The sequence below is a fragment of the Suncus etruscus genome, chromosome 3 (assembly GCF_024139225.1).
Source record: "Suncus etruscus isolate mSunEtr1 chromosome 3, mSunEtr1.pri.cur, whole genome shotgun sequence".
Taxonomy (NCBI): Eukaryota; Metazoa; Chordata; class Mammalia; order Eulipotyphla; family Soricidae; genus Suncus; species Suncus etruscus.
The window spans coordinates 139,339,613-139,361,177 of NC_064850.1; the positions used below are offsets into that span (position 1 = coordinate 139,339,613).

The 21,565-nt window shown below is 38.8% G+C and overlaps 1 non-coding gene across 1 annotated transcript; it reads left to right on the forward strand.

Moving 5' to 3' along the window:
• The first annotated feature begins 13,843 nt into the window (after positions 1 to 13,843).
• Positions 13,844 to 13,976, forward strand: LOC126005197 (small nucleolar RNA SNORA51). Its single transcript, XR_007494368.1, has one exon. It is a non-coding gene; the product is annotated as a small nucleolar RNA SNORA51 (small nucleolar RNA).
• The last annotated feature ends 7,589 nt before the right edge of the window (positions 13,977 to 21,565 follow it).

Below are 21,565 nucleotides of genomic sequence, written 5' to 3' on the forward strand. Positions count from 1 at the left end.
GCTCCCGGCCTGCCGTCAGCGGCGGGGGATGAGATATTTCATCTTGCTCTCTCCTCCTCTCAGGTTATGTTTTTGTTCTTTTGTGTGATATTTTTAGGATGCAACTTTAAAAAAAAAGAAAGAAAAAAAGTCTGCCCCTTCACCCCCATGTAGATCCTAATTTGAACGATTAATAGAAGTGAGAGAAAAAGGTCCTATAAAAATGTAATCATTCAAAGCATTTGGGTGCCTATTTAAAGTACAACACGAAAAGAGAATCCCTTGTATATTCAAGCAGTTGCTAGGCAAGTGCTTCAGGAAAAACCTGCTGAGTAGCTAGTGAAAAATGTAATACGCTTACAATATGGGACAAATTAGAGGAGGCTTGCTTTATTTTTATTTTTATTTTTTTCTTGATAGGGACTAGCCCATCCTCTCCTTTTAGGATAATTTCAAGGAATCGCATGTGTCATGGATGGCATGGGGAAATTGCAAGGCAATGTACTCCAGAAGGAATCAGAAATCCAAATGGGGCTGGGGTTGGGACAGATGAAGGGAAAGGGGAGATCAGTTAAAGGATCAGTGTGTCAAACCCCCTCGAACCAATTGGACAGAAGAAGCACTTTTTTGCTCCCCACTACTTGTGGGGACCACTAAGACCAGAATATTGGCGCATCTCAAAGTTCCACATTTTTTTGCTGTCTACAGTAGCTGCTACCTACAAAAAAAATAAATAAATAATAAAAAAAAAGATGTTGGATTTCGCCAGTTGGGCCCAGGTGCAGGCTGAGATCTTGGGGTCTCCTGTGTTGAGAACCTAGCTGCTTCTTCCAAACATGGTTCCAGGGGGGATACTTGCCCCCACCCATTTGTACCTAGGATGACCATTGGGCCATCATCAAAAAGCGCATGTATGACTAGGTGGGATCTGGAATGGAATCATTTCTCTTCATGTTTTAAAAGAAAGTAAAGTGACCTTGGCATTCCTTATTAGGAAAAACAAAAGAAACTTTTTTTTGGGTGCTGATTGGCATGTCTGGTCATGGTGTAGCATTGTTATAAACCATTCCATTCGAAAAGCACTTTTAAGCATTGATCTCGAGGGATTGATGGGATGGTTTATGCAAAACATGCTGAAAAAAGTCTCTCCACCTTTCTCCGGTGTCCCTGCCTTTCTGTTTCCATGCTCGGTTCTTTTTTCACTTCTGGTCTCTGACATGCTCTGGTACCTAGTTCTGGGGACCCCTTCGCAGGACTTAAGAAACACCCCTTTCCGCTGACATTCCCTCACAACATTTCTCAGCGAAGCTCTGTTTAGCATTTGGTTGGCACGAGAGGATCTTAATTCCAACCTATCTAGCCTTCTCCTTCAGACATGGAAAGGAAAATGACTGGTTCAGACAAAACCAGCCACAACTGAACATCAACATGGACAGTTGCTCCCTTTTCCGTTTTGGGTTTGGTTTGTTTTTTTTTCTTTCATTCATTTCATTGCAAATTTGTGTTCAGTGTACTTGAATTATTTCCCCCCTCCACTTCTTTAGAGGCATTCAGTTAGCAAAAAGGTTGGAGCAACTTTTTTTTTTATTGCACAGTTATAGTTGACAGGTAATGAAGCTACATGTTAAAATATTTGCCTTCTCTAAGTAAAATAGCAAAACCAGAACAGGGCTTGTATAGAAAGAAGTTTTACTCACATTCTGCCTTGCTTCATAGTCTTGAGGGTTGAAAGGTGGAGAAAAATCTTAAGGGTCTCTATAATTTTTTTTCATTTCATTATGTTCAGTTTTATTTTACTTTTTTTTGTGCTGCTAAGAAGCTAAGATCATTCTTCTTCCCATTAACAGTACCTAGCTGTAATGTTTTCACAGCATGCTGCTATTTTATAAACATTTTTATAATATATTATTTTACTGCTTAAATCCCAAGTTCTGAAGTAGTAGATGGTTGAGATTTGAGGTCTTCATACTGGAAAACCTTTCCATAATCTTGTTTTTCTTCTTGGTAGCATTTCCACGGGTTTGGTTTTGGTTTGGTTTTGGTTTTCTGTTTTCTGTTTTGTTGGGTTCAGTTTTCATTTTTTACCTTTTTGTTCCTCTCTGGTCACATTCTTCAGACAGAGTATTCTTTACCTCAGGTTTACTGGATAAAATCAATAGCTATAAAAGAAACTGATTCACATTTTTGTTTTCATGATACCTCACAGTTGTTTGTTACAGTTTCTGCTTTGGAGCTCACGGTGTTGGGAATGGGGAAAAAAGGGGTAGTGGTGAAGGCCTCCTGGGGGTGGCTGACTGTGGGTTTGTCACCTGGGTCTCAACTCAACCCCAGGCAACTTCTGGCCACCAGAGTCAGAAGGTCACCAGGCTTCTAGTCTCTCCTCTTGATGGAAAATTGCAGTAGGACAAGGGATTCTTACACCCCACCATGGCAGACATGGCTGCACTTTGGTATACAAGGAGCACTTGTAGACAGATGGAAAGAAAAACCAACAGTTTACTTGGAAATCCTCTTCTCACAGTCCTTTCCGAAGCTGGGCTTCCTTGGCCTGCCTTCCATCTAGTATCCCCCAGCCCCAGCTTTTCCTTTTCCTGATATGGCCAGGTTCAGATACCCTCAGATCTTTCTAGATCTTTCTTGTGAGCCTTGCAGCATGCTGTGCTGCAGGCAGTGGTGGGGTTCTCTTCTCCCACTCTCTTCTGGTTCCTGACAAAGGTCCCCAATGGTCAAACACTTAGCAGAGCGGCTCTGAATGGTTCCTTGGGTTTTGAGTGGGCATGAATGGAGAAATAGGTGGAAGGAAGATTGGACAGAGATGGTGAGAGGCTGGTCTCAGGAGATGGGGAAAGTCTCTCTCTTGAAGTGTGTTTTTTTTTTTTTGATTTGTTTTGTTTTGTTGTTGTTGTTGTTGTTGTTGTTGTTGTTTTTGGAAGGAAGGCTTCTGGACATGACAAGTTAGCATGACCCTAATATTCTAGGGTAGTTTTTGATGAGATGGTAAGTGGGAGCCATATTGGAGAGGAAAGCTAAGCAAGCCAAGGACTGAAGAAGGCTTGGCCCTATTGCTGGAAGAGAAAATTAGGCATAAAGTCAGTTCCTAGGGACCTGCCCTTGGTGGGCCACAGAAGTAGGCAAGGTATTACCTGGCTAGGAAGGCAGGGAGCAGGTCTACAGTTTAGAACTTTCTGCTTTTCTTAGAGTTCCAGGGAGGGGCACAGGGCTCTCTCCCCAGCTCTTCCTCCTCTTTTCTGGAGGTGAGTGAGGGGCACAGATTTGTTTTGACTAGGGTGAGATAAATCTGACCTTGGCTATTGATTTTCTTCATAGGAGTTCTTATGCCAGGAAGTTCCATTCTCTTCTAGGATTTATTTTTTATTATTATTATTATGTTCTTTTATTTTTATTTTTTTGCTTATCCCCCTCATAAAGGGGTTTCAAACCAATTCTGTTCTTTTAACCATGATGATGTTTTTTCTCTCCTTCATTATCCTGGGTGGGGATGTTATTTGTTTTTCTCACTTTAGGGGGTAGGGAGCACCCAAGTGGTTCCCCTAGACTGCCAAATTTTGTTCCTTCCCCTATTTTTGGCCAAATTGGAGGGGCGGGGATTCCTAATATGCCAAAAATATGTACTAAGCAGGATTAATTGCCACTTGGATTCCAAATAGCCCCAAGGTTGTGGGCACAGTAACCCCCCAACCCCTACCCCTCACTGGGGGGAATCTCCTGATTCTGGGATTGCCTTAGAATCCCCCCTGCAGCAACCACCCGGGTCTTCCTGCCACCCCCACCCCCCATGATCTCTGTACTCTTGAGATTTCATACCGGGATTGGGGGAGGCAACTTCTTCCTGGGGCTACCCTGGCCCCCTCTACCCCAGGATTTCTGGCTCTTACCTGGTCCACCAGGATGGACAGGATCAGATGTTTTTCTCAGCAAGGGTGGAGATTGGGGGAATTAATTTGAAACTGACGGAGTTCCAGAAGATTTTATTGGAGGAGGCAGGGATGAGAGAGAAAGTGTGAGTCAAGCCAGTTGGGCTTGTAAGCCAAACGGATTCCTCGGTGTTTATCTTTGAGACAGTCGGACCCTGAGAATAGCTTTAAAAGGGAAATGAGCTCTGAGCCCGGCCCTAAAGTCATCCAGCGCTGGTCGCTTCTCTCGAGGGTCAGGAGGCTGTTTCCCAGAGCTGTCTATTGGGAAGGGGTCCTAGCAGGCATACCGTGCAGTGGGCGCGACCACCCTGTTGGGAGAGCCCAAGGCTTCCCTCCCTAACCCGCGTGGCTCTGTGGATCCAGAAAGGGTCCTTTTCTTCCAGAACCACGCTGCCTGCCACATTGGTGGCTCTGCAACCCACACTGGGTTGCCACATCTCGTTCTTGGTACAGTTTTCTACAATCAAGTTCAAAGGTCTGCACAAATGGCTGTCCGTTGCATCATGTACTTTTTTGGGGGGGAAAGTGCCTTACTGACTATACCTTTACAGTGTCCAATGTATTTTGACAAGTGTCCTTTCAAAAACAATTTTTTTTTGTTTGGGTTTGTTGTTGGTTTTGATTTTTTTGTTTTATTTTGTTTGTTTGTTTGTTTGTTTATTTCATGACTATGGGGTTTTATGCTTACTGCTGGGAAACTGATCTCCCTTCCCTGGGGATCAAACGCACTTCACCAGGCCATCATTGGATTTTTTTTTCCCATTAATTCATTACCGTGTACCTCAGATCTCTTTCTCAGTTACAGTTTCTGATCTTGAACTTCTTTTATTATTATTATGATTATTATTTTTTTTTGCTTTAAAATAAAAACAAGTGTGATGCCATATCAAGTCAATGTTATTCTGTCACAATGTAACCCTATAAGAGGTGTGGGTGTTTATTTGGTCGGAATGGATGTTAGCCAATGCTAAAGTAGCATGATCAGTCTAAAGGTTGTAGGAAGGAAGGAAGGGAAAAAATGTTCTATTGGTGATGATGGGAACATGGATGAGTCAGCTGCCGTTTAAGAGGTTCTATCTATTCAGTGTTAAAGTGATTTAAAACATAAATGAACTGTTATTCTGACGAGCTTAAAAGGAAAAAAAATTGATGGATTTGGAAAGGGTTTGGGATGCAATTAGGTTATGCTATTTGGACAATAAACTCACCTTGATCTAAAAAAAAAATCCAGTGCCATCTTGGGGGAAAATCCATGAAAAGAAAGCCCATTCCTATGTTATCACTGGTATACATGCACCCTCCCTTGTATGCACAATCCCTTTATGTGGTACCTTTACCCCAAAAGAACCCAAGATCAGAATGACTTTTCTGTCAAAAGATATTAAGAACTTCAATGAGTCACTCGACAATACTTACGGTCATCAACTACCTCCGGACTCCCAACCTAAAGAAAATGACAAAATTATGACAATCAGATTCCCCCATCTTTAACTAGTTTCTTTAGATGATTTTGTGTCATTAGAAGCCAGATGTTAATCTATGCTGATCGAATTCTCTAATATAAAAAATATCAATAATACTCTGAGGATTTTTTCCACTGAATGCATCTCTATAATCCAGTAGGAATGTGGACATTTTGTCCATTACTTCACTATGCTACAACTGTGAAAAATTATTTTTAAAAAAGCCTCTATCTCACTGCATATGTGTTAGGAGATTATCAAAAGATAATTTATTCACTTACTCACAAGGTTTAATTAATTGAAAAACCATAATTTACAAGTTTAAGGCTGAGGAAGAGTAACATACTTCCATCAAGGGCCTTGTATTTGTTGTCTACACAGCAACTTTTATAATTTAAACTACTCTTAAAATCTCTAAATATGGTTAAAATCATACAAGATTTACTCTACAAGCATTGAAACAACCTAACTGTAATATCACAACGAATAAGGTAAAAGTAACTCCGAATCCTGTGTTTGTTCAGGAGGTCTGTCCTGGATGGTCTGTTTTGGATAATGAAATGATAAAGAATTGACATCTTTAATAAATACTCTCATCTGTTTTTATACCAAAGGATTCAGTGGCAAAGGTTTAAAGCTAAGGCAATATTTATTTTTTGACAAACTGTTGCATTTACCTCACGAAGTCTTTTTCTTTTTTTTTCTTCTTTTGATTTTCTCCCTGAAAGAAATCATATGTCAGTCCTTTGGTACAGTTCAGGATTGTAAGAAAAGCACTCTGCTCCAGGTGTACAAGGAAACGTTCCGTTATTGTTGTTAGTGAAAACCAAGAACACCAGTGGGCCATATACAAGTTAAACACTACCTGTCGTGCTACTCTCTGCCTCTCGTCAATAATGTCTTAGAGGCTAGTGAGAATGAACAAACAGATTCACAGTAATTATTCTTGGTGTTCAGGATGACAACTTTCAAATATCACTAAAAATGTCTTCACTGAGGAGTGATTTCACAGTACATACTCTATAATAGTCTGTAGAGCAAGGCTACATATATAAAATTTATATTCTGCAGTGGAAATTCTAAATCTTTAGCTAGAGTCCAGGCATTTGAGGAAAAGTGCAGATAATGATCTGAAACTTTTTTTCTCTTTTTTTAATGATAGTTCAATTTTAGAGAGGAAATACAATGACAATTGCTCTGGACAAGAATTGGGTCCTGAAAGAGATAAATTGGTAGGCATGATATACCTGAGTAAATATATTACAAACTTCACAAAGTTTATCAGCCAGTGCTGGAGGTATAGCACATGGACTAGGGCCTTGCTTTGCACATGGTCAACACAAGTTCACTTACTGGCATTCTACATGGTTTATGAGCACTGCCAAGAGTGAAACACTAGGAATATTGCTGAGTATTCTGAGCTTTGCTGAGTGTTGCCATCTAAGAAACGACTAACAATATTCATCCACCTTCCTCATCCTACCTCCCCAATGTCAATTTAATGTCCTAAAGCTTTTTTCCATCACAATCATATAGGATCTTGAAAATCAGACACGAAATTCATTGTCAAATAATTTCAGAGATAATACGAACTAAAACTAAGTGTTGAACTTGCAAAGAAATGGTATATATGTACAAAGAAAAAGAAGATAAGATCAATATTGGTAGAGAAAATTCAAATTTCCAGTGCCATCTTGGGGGAAACTCCATGAAATGATAGCTCATCCCTATGTTATCACTGGTATACTTGCACCCTCCCTTATATGCAGAATCTCTTTATGTGGTACCTCTAACCTCAAAAGAACCCAAGATCAGAATGACTTTCCTGTCTAAAGATCTTTATAGCTTCAATGAGTCACTAGACAGTACCTATGACAATACTTACAATCAGACACTTTGATTGTCCCAATCTAAAGAAAATGACTAAATTATGACAGACTCCTCCATCTTTACATATTTCTTTATCATTAGAAATCAGATAGGAATCTATGGTCAATCAAATTCTTAAATATAAAAAGTTATCGAATATAATCTGTGGAAAATTTCCACTGAATAATACTATATTACAATATGTAATCAAATTCTTAAATATAAAAAGTTATCAATTATAATCTGTGGAAAATTTCCACTGAATATTACTATATTACAATATGTAATTATATAATGTATAATATTATAATTCAGTGAATGTAGAAATTTTGTCCATTTTGTCCATTTAGTCCATCACTTCACTAAGCTACAACTGTCAAAATTTATCATAGAAAAGTCTCTATCTCACTGTATATAAGTATTAGGGAATTAGCAAAGGACGATTTAAGTATATTTTACTTTTTCTTATTTTGGTTCTGCTAAGTACAAAAATTCTAGTGGAATAGTCTTGCCTGGGATAAATTCTCAGGTCACTACTAGGACACAGAAATTGAAAAGCTTCCCCTTTTTATCTCCAAATGCACCAGAATATAATATGGTATCATTCTTTTTTGCACATTCCTGTAGGCACAATAAAATGGGGGAACTCTTATGTACAGAAACAAGTTGTTATCTGCTAGGGGTAAGAACCCATAAATTTTATAATACAAACGTGCCTTGCACCCTGAATATATGTCATGGGGATTCAACTCAGACCTCATGTGATTGGACATCAAAAGTCAATGCCAGATCCCAAACGTAGAACTGGCACAGTTGCTTGCAGCAGCACCAGGAATTAAATTCCTTTTGGGGGGAGTCACTAATACTACTCTGGCACCAACTTGCCCAGGATAGTTTCATATGACATCCTGTCGATGATGAAATGGCAACAACTTGGTCAAAGGGCAGGTTGCCCTACCTCATTACCTAACACTGAAATGAAATCAGAAGACACTCCATCCTGTGATCTGAGCAAAAACCAAGATCACTAACTACAGAAGACTGACTACAACAACCATGACCAAAAAGAAAGTCTGGAACCATAAAGAATCTATCCTAAACTTTGTCCTAGATTAGTGTAAAATCCAAGATCTCTAATTACAGAGAACTGACTTTGACAACCACAACTGAGGAGAACATTTCCTGACACCATAAAGAAAGACTTTTGGTTTCAACAATGAACATGTTCAGAACCTAAGCTTGTCTCATGACAGTATGTTTCAAGGGTGGAGACACTTTGTATTTCTTAGGCTAAGAAAATTTCCTTCCTAATTTCCCCAATATTTACTGTGCCTATGGAAAAAAAAACAGCAGCAACAACAAAAAACCTTGCCACACCATACCCACCCTTTTTTTCTTTTTCTTTCTTTTCTTCTTTTAAATTTATATTTATAGCTTCTAGACAGGGCCTCCACCAGATTTCTTTTCTTTTTGTGGGGGGTGTTTTGTTTATTTTAATTTTTTAACAGAACCATAGAACATGCATCACCTTGTTCTGACTTGTATTTCTATGTCTTCCTACAAGTTGAGAAAAAAATACATAGTCCCAGGGGCAAAGCAGTATCATAAGCATTGAGTGGAAATAAAATATGGTAGAACCTAAATACCAAAAAACCTAAAGTCAACGACAATAGTATCAAGTGAGTCAAACTACAACAAGCTATATACCAAAGAGACCTGTTACATTAGCAGTTTAGAGTGCTAATGGGGAACTTATGGGATACATGCTGGGAACAGTTGTGGAGTTAGGTCAAAACTATGGTGGGAATTGCCCTAATTCACTGTCACAATGTACCTTAAATATAACTCTGAAAGGCTTGTAATTCCCATTGGACTCAATAAAATTTATTTTTCTAAAAAAGAGTTCTATGATTTGTTTGAATTATTCATCTATAAACTTCCAAAAGACAGAGGCTAGTGACTACTTGATTTCTATTGTTAAAATATGAAGTTTTATGTTTAACATGTTAGGTCCACATCTATGTGGCACAGGCAATTTTGTGGACTTGGAAATTTGCCAAGATTCTCCATATCCCCAACTGTAAGTTTCATCCTTAGCTTTCTCATTGATCTTTGCATTTAGTGGTTTGGAATTCTGGAGTATCAGAGTGTTTAAGAAAGTGATCTGTTGAACTGTTTGTGTAAAAGGTGGCTCGAGGTATAGCTACTTCAGATTTATTTTCAAAACAAACAGGGCTGTCTAAGTATCATAAAAAATATTGCAAATTGGTTCATTGGTTTGATCACATGGGTTTTGAGCTTCTCCAAAGTATAGTGGCTCAGGTGTTCTTTTTTAGATTATAAAATGAAAAACAGAGTTAATATTTTTAATCATTCTCCGATCTGCTGTTATACCAGAGGATTCAATGGCAAAGGATTAAATATAAGGCAAGGGGCCGGGCGGTGGCGCTAAAGGTAAGGTGCCTGCCTTGCCTGCGCTAGCCTTGGACGGACCGCGGTTCGATCCCCCGGTGTCCCATATGGTCCCCCAAGCCAGGAGCAACTTCTGAGCACATAGCCAGGAGTAACCCCTGAGCGTTACCGGGTGGGGCCCAAAAACCAAAAAAAAAAAAAAAAAAAAAAAGCTAAAGCAATATTTAGGCATTGACAAACTGTTGAATTTACGTGGATGGGATCTTCACTTTATTTTTCAGTTTGTTTGTTTTAATTCGACTGTTCTTGAAGAGCATATGTGCATATGCCAATCTATTGGTACAGTGTACCATTTAAAAAAAAAGAACTCTGCTTCAGTTTACAAGGAAACTATCCATAAATGCGGTTAGTGAAAAGCAAAAACCCAAGTAGTCAGCATACAAGTTAAATACCCTACCTGTTGTGCTATTGTGCCTGCATTTCATCACTAATTTCTTAGAGGCCACTGAGAATGAAAAAACAGATTCATGATGTTTAATCATGGTGTTCATGGTCATAGCACTTTCAGATATCAGTAAAAAGGTCTTAATTGGAGAGTGTTAATACACACAATTCAGTGGGAGAGAGAAGAGACGGAAAGGAGAGGGGTGGGAATCAGTCTACCCAAACAAAGGAAATCTCAGATAACTTAGTGTGTAAAAGAGGAACTAAAAAGATTTCTGGATGGACTGGCAAATAAACCTAGTGGTTAGGGCATTTGTCTTGCAACCCATGTTTGATATCCTAGTCTTAATCTGTTGGCTAGTGAGTCCTTCCAAACCTTAAAAATTTACACTCCCCTTATCCTATTCAGGCTCTTTCATAATGCTGAAAAACAATAATCCTCCCAGATTCAACAATGTCAACATTACCCAAAAACAGAGACATCATCTTAAAAGAAAATTATCTAATGCTACTGATAAGGAATATAACTAATTCTCAAAAAATAATTTAGAAAATGGAATCCAACATATCAAGTGGTCCTATGGCATGATCAATGCTGCTGCAAATAAAAAAAAGTTGTAGTATAGGCACACTGCAACTGTAAAAAAGATAAAATCATGCATTTTACTGCAACATGTAAGAATTGGAGAGCATCATATTAAGTGAAATAAATAAGATTGAAAAGGTAAAAAAAAATGACTGCCAAAATAATAAAGGCCAAACATTGAGAAAGTGTAAAGAAATTGTATAAGATGGGCTCACTGTGACTTTGTCCCAGTAAGTAATTTAAATGTTGGCTTTTCATTTTCACATAATTCATCAGCCTTCCCATTCTCCCCTTTCTTTTTTTTTAACATTTTTCTTTATTTTAATTTTACAAGCAATATGAAAGATAAGGAATGAGAAACAAAAATCATATCAAGCAGAGAATAGTATGAGAAAGGAACTGAAAAAGGTAAACCAAGAAGAATCTGGTCTGTAAAACAGAATAAAGTCTATTAGTTCTTAATAAATGAGAAACAACTAAAAGTAAGGTTAATTAGTAGTTGAATTTGAGATGGCTAAGGAAAACACGCAGTAACTAAAAGGTGCTCTAAGAATGGCTTTCCTAGTAATTTAACACGAATCTTTTTAAGGTTTAAGGTAGTAGTTTTCATTTGTTTGTTTTTTGGTTTGGGGTAACACTTGGTGGTGCTTAGGGGTTACTCCTGGCTCCGAGCTCAGAAATTGCTTCTGGCAGACATGGGAGACCCTAGGGGACGCCGAGATTCAATCCACCATCCAGCCTGGGTCACTTGCGTGCCAGCAAATGCCCTACCTCTATGTCATCTTTCCAGGCACAAGGGTGTACTTTTCTTAATCAGGCCTCTGTGGACACTAGCTTTGTAGTGGTGACCATCCTTTAGTGACATCAATGCACTACAAGCATTTTAATTTTTTTCTTTAATTTCTCCTAAAAATGATTTTCTTCTACAGTTTATTTCATTTACTAGGCAAGTAGCATGTATTGCAACAGCTTTCTTTGCTTCCTTAAATTTTTAATATGTAAAAATATGTGTCATGGGGCAGGAGAGATGATAGAGTGGAGTTAGTCCTTAGCTTGACACCCTTGTTGGGCTCAGGATCACCAGTGCCATAGACCAAGTCTGTGGCCATATTAAACCATCAAGATTCAATCCCTGTTTTTCCATCAGGTCCCTCTAAGCCTAGCTCAAGTGATACCTGAATTCATATTCAAGAATAAACCCTGATTCACAGTTTGGTGTGCCCCAAAGCAAAACAAAAACAAAAAAGTGTCAGTGATGGTATTGATGAGTGCTCAATTGTGTTGCTGTTGCCTTGTTCATTTTACAAGAATGGGTGTAAATATAGTCTGTGCTGTTCTAGATATCTTTAATGAGAAGATATGGCAAAAATTAATCAAGAACTTTCACAATGTCTAAATATCAAATAGATCCAAGCTGGTGATTTCTCACAAGGTATCTCTTTCTCATGTCACACATGATCTATTGTTTTATTTTCCAAGTATATTTATTTTATTATACAGGGAGCTCTTGAGCAGTGCTCAGAAGACTAGTGTCATGCCCTGCAATGTTCAGTTAACCTTATTGTACAATTATTATAATCCAATGATGGATGCAATACAGACGCAGTTGGGGTTCACCAATATCAGAATTGGTACAGGTCATGCAGGTCAGGTTCTTTCACATGAAAGTTATGTAAGAATGAGTTTGGTGTATATTCCGTGGCAGTAATGAAACCTAAGGCCTCAGAGAAACATGGCAATTGCTCTTCTGCTGGGCTACCCTGTATTCTTGTCTCTTCTGAGTCATGAGATCCTTAATGGATGATTTACATAATCTAAAACATCATGTAGTGTTGATTATAATAAGGGTAATGAAGAAATTCATGTATTTTTGGGTGCACTTTACTATTCCTACTAGCAAGTTGCAATTTCTTAAATTAGTAGATGAGGCCATCAGAAAGCCCTATCAGTTTTACATTAAGTTGCTTCCAAGGAAAAGGCAAGAATTAAAGACACTTACCTTATTTGAGGCATGACCTTGGCTGTAATTACAAAAACAGTATAAAGATCAGAGTATTCTTGCCCTGAAACTGTGGATCTCTTAACTATAAATTCAAGCAAATTTAAAAATGCACAATCAATCCGTAGTGAACACGTGGGAATGGTCTGAGCACAACCCTGCCCAGGTCAGTTTGGCAGGCTATTGAAGTATGTCTCCGAATACTCGGCCACTCCCCAATAAACCACCAATGTCAGACTGCAGTGAAGTAACTTGGAAAGACTCCTCTAAATCACATAACGTGGAGAATACCCCTCAGATCCAGGGGATGATCTAACAGCTGGTACTTTGCTCCTTCAGGACTTGGACCAGCTTTTGCCAAATGCCGCCAGTATGCCAACCCAGTGGAAATTGTATACAAGACCCAGAGGACTCGCTGCCATCTGGGAACCTACAAGATATCCCATCTTATCTCCTGCTGCCATCTCCTGCCAGTCAAACATCTTCCTGACACCACTGTGTTGTTGAGGGGACCTAAAGACTTTCTCAAACAAATCACCAAGTCACATTGCACCAAGGTGAGTACATACTAAAACAAGTAGGAGAATAGTACTCTTCAATGTTTACACCCCAGTGCCTTCCCTTGGGTGAGCCAAAGGAATTTGGGCCCACTGCAAAGAAATTATGACTCCTGTCATGTGTTGCCAGTGAAATATCATCAAATTCAGGTGTGCTGAGTGATCTACAAAGCTGCTCCCTTATACTCTACCTACTGGAAAGTCTCCACGCTTTTGCCAATGGGAGGTGATGATACCTGGGTTGGAGACTGATGCCCAATCATTAGCACTGCTGTCAGCAGCTGACAACTGAAAATTCTCCCAGTCCAGTTGCTCTGAGGGTACCTGAGCAGCTTCTACCTCCACTCGATGCAGCAGAGAACTCGCATGTGCCTGAAATGTATCCCCCTTCCCCCTGAGCAACAATTCACCTTCACTAGGGGCCACACCAAACCCAGCATCCTGTAAACAAATCTCAGCCACTAGGACTTGTGCAATCTGTGGTCAATCTAAAATTGGTGAGGAAGGACTCTTGGGAGATTGGTTGTGGGAATGTTGCACTGGTGAAGGACTTTTTATATACATGTATATATTATAAAAATCAAAAAAAGAAAATATAAGGCCTCCCAATTCTTACCACAGGCTGTGTTTTTTACACTGACTGTACAGAAAGAGGAGGTACAGAAAACGCACCCCATATACACTTCAACAAAGGTCTTTTGTCTGGTCTGTATTGTGAATTGGGGGACAAAAATCATATTTTAGGTATTAGGGGGAACATGGAAACCTGTCCCCTACTTCCTGCTCACTGGAGACAAGTGAGGTACCTGGGAAACCTGGTAGAGATCACCCTGCAGCCTCTGGGATACACTGATGTCCAGGACCCTCTGCCCAATGCCCAAGCATTAGTCCTCATCCCAGCTACTGACATTGAGAGTTCTCCCCAGCCAGGTGGGCATTACACCCACCGAATGGAAAATGCACATAAGATCCAGAGGACATTCTGCCACTTGGGGCCCTGCAAGCAACACATAATTGATGACAATAGTACTGATGATGAATGCCAATCTAAATTTCTCCTATCCAGGTGCACCGAGGAAAGTCTCTCCCAGCAAAGTACCCTGTTGCAACAACTCTGGAAGCCTCCCAGTAAAATCTGCATTGTGGCATCGTTCTCTCCATTGCTATTTTCACACAGACACTCAGAATCAGGCACCTGCCTCCAGCTATTAGGATTCTTGCCTTTTGCTGCCTATGGGAAATTCTCCACAACAGGTGAGAGAAGAGGATCTAAGAAGCCTTCCTGGGGATGTGCCTGCCTGTACCTGGCTTTCTGCCCCTGATCATTAGTCTGGTGTCAGCCCCTACTACCCTCATTGTGGGTGTGCCTATGTGGAAAACCTCTGACACCACTGTGCCACTGGACTGCTGCAGCCTCCAAAATCCTAGATGCACGAGACCCTGCATTCTTGTCTATGGCTGCCAATGCCAAATTCTCACTAGCAAGGAATGGCACCCTCTACACAGCAAGTCCTGCATGTAATGTGTGATGTCCCTTGAAACCCTGTCCTATTGCCCACCTTGCTGGGCTACTTTGCAAGTAAAAACTCAGAGAAGCTTTTATTTGTACTTTTCATTTCAGACTGCATATGCTAGGTACTCCATATTACAATGTTCAATAATGTGCTTTACATTTTATAGTTTTTAAAAATTGTCACCTAAATTTAGGATTATATTTTCCAGTGACCACACTAAAGTATTTTAGGTTTTTTTTTAAATGAAAACTCTGGCTATTTGGGACCATGCAGCTCTAGGGATCAAACCAGAGTCACGTACATGCAGAATATATGCTTTCCTCTTTTTTGAAAAATTTAATTGCTTTTTTAAAGCAACTTGGTGATAAATTTGTTCATTGTTGGGTTTTAGTCATACAATGAACACCATCCTTCACCAGTGCACCCTTCCCTTTGACATCACCTATGTTTCTCATTTACCTCCCACACCCTACCTTGCTTTGCTCTAGGGTAGGCAAATTGCTTCTGTCTCTTTGTTTCTGCCTTTGTATCTCTCTCTCTTTCCTTTTCAAATGTGTTATTTTTCCTCCCTGTTAGTTTCTCCATTTCAGTGCAGATTTCTTGTGCAGAGCGATCACTTCCATCCATTATTTTCCTAAGAGACACTATTACAATGTAGGTTGGCATGTTATTTAGAAAGATCAAGACAGCCAAGAAAAGAGAAGAAAAGAGTAGGGGCCAGGGGCTTCATATGTAGATCTAGAGTGCACCCACCTACCTTCTTCATCCATCTTTAGCTACTGCCACCAACTGCCACCAACTCCCAACACAGCAGTTAACATTTGACAGGAACTCTGTTAAGAAGGGGTGAAGAGGATGAGGAGACTCCAGAGGAAAGTCTACAGAGAAGAGGTGCATGTATGGAAATAACTGTGTTCAAATAAGGCTAGATTTTGGACACCAATATGGATTTTTCATTTTAAATTTTAATATGTTTTTAATTTAGGTACTGTGATCTAGAAATTGCGTCCATACAGGATCTATCAGGAATACCATTTTCTAGCACTATTGCACCACCAATGTTAACTTCTCTCCACCAATGTCCATAGGTTCCCTTGCAACACCCAGTCTGCCTCCTTAGCAGGCACATATTTAAGATGAATTATCAGAATTTTTGTTTCATGTTTCAGTGTTGATATGTTTGTGATTTAGCTATACACCTCTATCCCACCTCCAGTTACTTCATCAATGTCAAAGCCTTTGACACTTCTGTTGTGAATTGATGTCACACTTTCATTATCCACTGCCCTATCTCAGACACTCAGGTTGATCCCATGTTTCTCTTCAGAGAACAAGGATGACCATATCCTTTCAAATGGTTTGATTTTGAGATATAAACTAAAGAGTACAGTAGCTGGGTCCTATGAGAGCTCCATTCCAAATCAAACATTTTTAGGTTTTATTTGGGTGGGAATACGGGCAACCCAGCAATGATCAGGCATTAATCCTTTCTCTGCACTCAGAATCACTCCTAGGGATCTGGTGAGACCTGTGCAAGGCCAGGCATCAATGTAAGGTCGACTGCATAGAAAGCAATGACTCTATACACTGTCCTATCTCTCTGAAACTCCTCCTCAGTCTACTATTCTGTTTTCCATATGGGTTCATTCGCACAAAATTCCCACGAGCAGTGGGTGAAAGTTGACTTATCATCATATCCCAGCCACAAAGGTGGTTTCCAATCTTATTATTGGTGTCATTCTTATTGTTGTGAGTGGATGGATAATTGTTGTCTTGGTCCCTACTCTCTATGCTGTACCTTGGCCCTGGCTGATGAATTTTGTGAAGTTTGCAAGCCAGTTTGTAAGAGTAGACACCATGATTGTATCCTCTAGACTTTCTTCACATATCCACTGTGTGGTAGAGCTCAGAGTAAATGTTTGACTTTAATACTTTTTGCAACTTTTGCTTCAGATAACCTGATGTAATAACTTGGTGGGGTTTTTTTTGAAGCTGTTAATCCTATCCCTTTAACCATAAGAGATTTCAGCATTGCACTGGCAATTCTGTCACAAATTCTCTTCTATTCACACACCATATAAACAAAGCCTCTTCTAATTCACACCCAATTTATGCAAGAAAACTTATAGCCACAACTTCCACGTCTTGACTTGACTAGAGACTGCCCAGCAAATGTTTCTCATAATTGATGTGGATAATAAAGTGCATAAATACCTGTCTCAGAATCTGAGGAAAGGACTGTTCTCTTCTTCAACAACTTTCCATGAATCTAGACTTAGCCAGGCAGTTTTGTGGGCTGGTTTGTAGCTTTGGTTGGTTGTTCAGGGCTTACTCCAAACTGTGTACTCAAGGATCACATTGGTGGTGCCCAGTGTAACTTATGTAGTGGCAGAGATCAAACTGCATGCAAACCCTGTACCTGCTGCACTATCGCTCTACCAAAACGACACTCTTTTTTCCAAGGTTTCAGACACATCCAGCTCAAGCAGTATCAAAAATACACTGCTATGTGGTAGCCAAAGAATCTGGTCTCTATCTCTCTTACCAGGGCCAAGGCAGAGCCTACAAAGCAAGAATGGTAAAGGACTATACTTTGGACAAGTTTGTCTACAAAATCCCTCTCCCTAGTGCTAAAATGAGGAATGAAAAGAAGAAAAATATTGTGAAATATAAAAAAGAATGGATATATATATAAAATTTGAGGATTTTAATATATAATAATAATTTTACAATGAGCAGTTAGTAAATAAATAGTGTAATTCTACCTAGTAAGTATAATTTCAAAATTTTATAAAAAATAATAATAATGTAGGGGTATAATAATGATTTTAGTTAGCTCGTTGTTTATTGCTTGATTGATTTTGATCATTTTGATTACTTATTTAAGCACTGTAGTTAAAAGATTGTTCAAAATGCAGTTAGATTTTCACAGACCCAAAGTATTCACGATTTTCAGTCATGCAATGTACAACACCTTCCACCAAGCGCATATTTCCCACCACCAGTGTCCCCAGATTCCCTCTGCCCTCCTGCTGCTACCTATGAAGCAGATATTTTTCTTCTCCCTCTGTGTCTCTATCTCTGTCTCTCTCACTCACGCACATAACACACACACACACACACACACACACACACACACTTTTTCACCCCACTTACTTTTAGACACAGTGGTTTGTAATATTATTTTGAGGGGTATTCTGCCTATCATTTTATCTCCTTTCAGCACCAATTCTTGTTCAGATCAATCATTTCCAATTCTCAATTTGATAGCTGTCCCTTCTCAGCCCTAATGGCATTCTTCAGCTCTATTTGAGAAGATTCAACAAAGACCTAATCCTCCTGGCCTCATCTTTATATCTCTGGATATAATGACATCTATGATTATTACATCTTACATATTATTATTGTATACTCACATCTTATTATAGAAAATGTGGTGTAGTATATAATATATAATGAGATATTTTATATATTAGTACATTTAAAATACTTTCTATTTTTCTATAAAGGGTAGAACATTTTATCTAGAGAGACAGAGATCACTGGGAAAGACATTGACCCGATGAGAATTCATTTATTTTAGATGTGAGTGGGATAAGTAATGCACTCATTTATTAAAGGATGACATGAAGATTAGTGTTGTGTGGTTTTCTCTGCATCATTCACTTGCCTTTGACGACAATATGAAATCTCTTTTATTCCATCCATTTCAGTTCCTGTTGGCCTTGCTCTCTGAAATAGTTAGCTTAGCAGTAGTAATTTGCATTTTAACCAAATATAATCAACGAGGATTCCCTTATACATTATGATGTGCACTGTGTACCATTATTCATTATACTGACCGTTTTTCCATGTCTTTCAGCGAGGGCTGAAAGTTTCATTCTGAAAAAAAACAACAGAACAAACATGCAAGCTCCCTGGCTTTCTTGAGATAAATATTAGATGTAGGCATGTGTATAAATGAATAAATCTATGAAAATATGACAAAATAATTATTTATAAGAGGAGAGCTAGGTAACAACCCTAAACAAGGGTGCTCCCCAATTTCCTCTTTCCCTAAGATATGTAAAAGCCCATCTGATAGTATTTTAGTTTGTCTCTCTTGAGTTTCCCCCTCCTGGTATTGGGAATTGATTTGAATAAAGAAAGCAGTTCTGATTTATGGCAGGGTCAAAGAGACAAAGAGAAAAAAAGGCCCCGGATGCCATGTCCGCCATCTTTTCCTGAGTGCTTGGTGTATGATTTCTTCACTGCTGCCCTGCTTATTCAGAGCCTTCTACTGAAGGGGATTAAACACGGCACTTGGCACAAACCGCGGATTTTTATTTTACAACCTATGAAGTTTTTCGGTTCTGACATTTCTCTTTACAATTTATTCAGTTCTGCTCTCATAGCCGCCTGTGTTTTAATCACAGCAGGTCCCATTCTTTTGGAATTCATTGCACATCCTGAACATGCTTACTCAAAAGTTCATTTCAGAGGTATTATATGGAGGGGTAAGGTAATACTGATTGGGTTCATAGAAGTGCACTCTTCACTCAGGATGCTTGGTGGTGTTTTGTGCTGCTTTACCATAATTTCTTTAATAGTCCCATATGCCTCTTTTCTACTTCACTGCTAGAGTCTTCCCCACTCACTGCCAATGAGGTGTCAGGACAGTTTTATGATGGTGGAAGATTATCTTCTGACTGTACTAGAGGTCATAGACCCTGAAAGTCATGCTCCTAGGTGTTGCCTCTGTCTTGTAGAGAGTAGTCTGAGATTTTCAGTGTTTGGGTGGATCAAGTCCCACCCATTCCCTTTAATTCTCTTCTCTCCCCACTGAATTGTATGTATTAACACTCCCCAGTCAAGACCTTTTTTATTGACATCTGAAAGAACTATCACCGTGAACACCAAGATTAAACATCATGAATCTGTTTTTTTCGTTCTCAGTGACTTCTATGAAATTAGTAATGAGATGCAGACATAATAGGCGTTTAATTTGTATGCAGCCTCCTTGGGTTCCTTGGTTTTCACTAACCACATTCATGGACAGTTTCCTTGTACAACTGAAGCAGAGTACTTTTTTAAAAAAATGGTGCATTGTACCAATAGACTGACATATGCTCTTCTTCAGGTACAGTCAAATCAAACCTAACAAACAAAAAATAAAATATAGTGAAGATTCTGTCCACTTAAATTCAACAGTTTGTCAATCCCTAAATATTGCCTTAACGATTCTTTGCCATTGAATCCTCAGGAATAAAAACAGATCAGATTAGTTATTAAAGATGTTAACTCTGTCTTTCATGTTATAATCCAAAAACAGACATCTGAGCCATCCCAGTTCACAGAGAGAACTGCGAGACATGAGTTTGGAGATAAGCTTACTTTTTTCATTGTGATGTTAAAGAAATGGATTGTTTTATTTCTTTTAGAATAAAACTTTTAAGATTCTAAGAATATTAAGAGTTTTTTATAGTTGTTTAGGAGTTTTAAGAGTCTTTCATGAAGTGTTGAGTATGTATCTTTTCTTCAGCCTTATAACTTTGTAAATTAATTCCATTAATTAAATTCAATTAATTAAATCTCCTTTTATAAGATAATAAATCATCTTTTACTAAGATCCAAATATGAATAGACAGTGTGTTAGTGACTGTTCTCTACTTTGATAATTGTAGCTTAATGAAGTAAGGGACAACATGTCCAGCCCACTAGACTATAGGGATGTGTGTCAGTGGAAAAGATACTCAGGCTATATTATTCATTCACCTTTTATTTATTTTTTTTTGATCACCTTTTATTTTTTGAAACCTTTGGTCAGTCATAATTTTCCATCTGACTTCCTATTGACACAAAAACATCTGAAGGCCAAGTAAACATGGTGGGAGTCTAACTGTCATACTGTTGTCTTTTATTGGAGATTGGGACAAGCAATATTCCAAATGGTGGTGTGGACTGTAGAAACTCACTCAAAATCTGAAGAGCTTTATAGAAAAGAGTGATTTTAATCTTGGGTTCTGTCAGTGTTAGAAGTATCATTTAAAGAGATTATACATGTATGCTAGTGTGCATGTATGACAGTGATAGCATATAGATGTGTTTTCTTTTCATGGATTTGTATCTAAAAAGGGAATAGGATTTTAGAATATCCACGATCAAAATATCTTATCTTCTCCTTTTTACTATGTAAATATATACAATTTCTTTAAAAGTCCAACACTCATTTTAGAATCTTATTTTCTCTGTGAAATTCTTTATGACAGTCAATTTCTGATATCCCCAAAATTTACATTCTTGTGATAAAAAATTAGATGACAATAAATTGACATATGGGAAAGGGGAGGATGGAGAAGGATGATGACTTTTGCTTGTTTTTACTTTTGGGTCTACACCCAGCAATGCTCAGGATTTGCAGCAATACTCCAATCTTGCACTCTTGGCAGTTCTCTGGGAACATATGGGATGCCCATCATTAAACCTGTGTTGGCTATGTGCAAAGCAAGGGCCCTATTCTCTGCAGTACCTCTGGCCCTGACTTATGGATTTTGTGGTTTCCAAGCCAGTTTGTGAGGAACAGACCCCTGATTCCAATCCTCTAGAATTCTTCACATTTCCACAGTGTGATAGAGACTCAAGAGTACATGTTTGGCCTCAATTATTTCTGTAAATTTTGTATTTAGAAACTGACCGTTATTCCTAGCCCTTCCTCCATAAGAGATTTCAGCATTGGGCTGACAATTCTGTCAGAAGCCTCTTCTGTACACACACTAGATTAACAATGCCTCTTCTGATGCATACACTCAGTTCATGCAAGAAAATTCA